The following is a 1,526-nucleotide window of genomic DNA, read 5'->3' on the forward strand; positions in this document are numbered from 1 at the left end:
GCAGTACAGAGTTTCAGGATAAATCCAAAGAGGACTAACCTTGTCAGATACAAAAGTTACATTTCTTGTTATATAGATCTTACTTTATCTTGGTCTTAACCAGCCAGCAGAAAAGTGTAGAAATGAGGTATGAAAAATGAAGACATGTTAATATGCTGAGTTGTGGAAGGCTCAAGTCAACAGATTCAGACATTGCCAGTCCTGGGGATAGCCCACTACTATTGTGGGCTTCTGGACTATATTGGAATATTTTACTGAATTCTTGCACCTACAATATTTGGATGGCAATGGAATACCCTTCTTTGACAAAACGAAACCAAAAAAAGAGATAGAAATGAAGGACAATTTTGTATCCACATCTGCATAATAGTTAGGATAGATATATAGCTTCTTGATCTTAATTCAATAGGAAGAAAGATTTGTCCTAATGGTGTGAGGTCAGGATATCATGTCTGCATCTTGTGCTAAGAATGACTACCACAAAAACAGCAATATACAATATGTTTTGCAACTCTCCTGCCAACCTGTATTGAAGCTGTCTCACTGCAATTTTTTTCTCAATAAAATTAATTTTTAAAAAGCAACTACAACATTCCCCAGTGTGTAGGAATTAGATCCCATCCTTTCAGCTGACCGCCTGGAGTTGTTTCAACTAACAGTAAAAATGTACAGAAGTTAGATTACAGTGTGATGAAAACTAACACAAAAAGATGTCCCGACAGCCTTTCTGGGAACTGCAACCCCTGAACCATGAGCAGAAGGTCTCTGTGAAGTTTCTCCAGGAATAGAATGACGTGGCCTCCAAAAACTGATTATTAATGGCGTCTTCCTACATTGCTACCCCATCTTGTTCCGAATGTAAGACCTTGTACTCAGCTTCCTACAGGGCTGAAATAACAGGCATTGACCACTTCCACTGAACTCAAAAGTCACTTTCTTGCTCAAATTTCTTGGGTTTTCTTCATAGACTGTCCTGCCATCACTGCACAGAGGCCTTTGTGTTCATTCCTTCCCACGCTGTTGTCTCTCTTTCCTCTGTGTGTGTGCAGCAGCCAGGGAACGCAGAGCAGGGCTGGAGCAGGCTGGATGAAGGCCCACTTACGTGCTTCCTCCTCCCATTCAGCAAAGTTCTGGTTTCTCACAGTCAACCATGTTGCTAGCCTCTTCTTTCCTTCCTAGTACTGGGAATTGAACATAAGGTCAGCCCTTCCTTATTTAGAAAAGCTTTGTTTCCAATTTCTTCCTTCTCTTCTTTTTTATTTTTCCCTTCATTCTTTCCCCTTGCCCTCATCACTTTTCCCCTTTCTCGTTTGAGCATTTTCTCCCTATGTTCCATTATGTGTTACACATTTTGGTCCTTTTTTAAATTTAAGGAAAAAAAATGGTACAGTGTCTCACTACACAGCTCACACTCAGAGTGGTCCTCCTATTCCAATCTCTCCAGTGCTCAAATTACAGGCATGTGCCACCATACCTAGTCTTGGTGGCCAGCTTGGCATGACCAGGTTGTGGCTGGAAGGACATGT

The sequence above is a fragment of the Octodon degus genome, unplaced genomic scaffold (genome assembly GCF_000260255.1).
Source record: "Octodon degus isolate 3935 unplaced genomic scaffold, OctDeg1.0 scaffold00643, whole genome shotgun sequence".
Classification (NCBI taxonomy): domain Eukaryota; kingdom Metazoa; phylum Chordata; class Mammalia; order Rodentia; family Octodontidae; genus Octodon; species Octodon degus.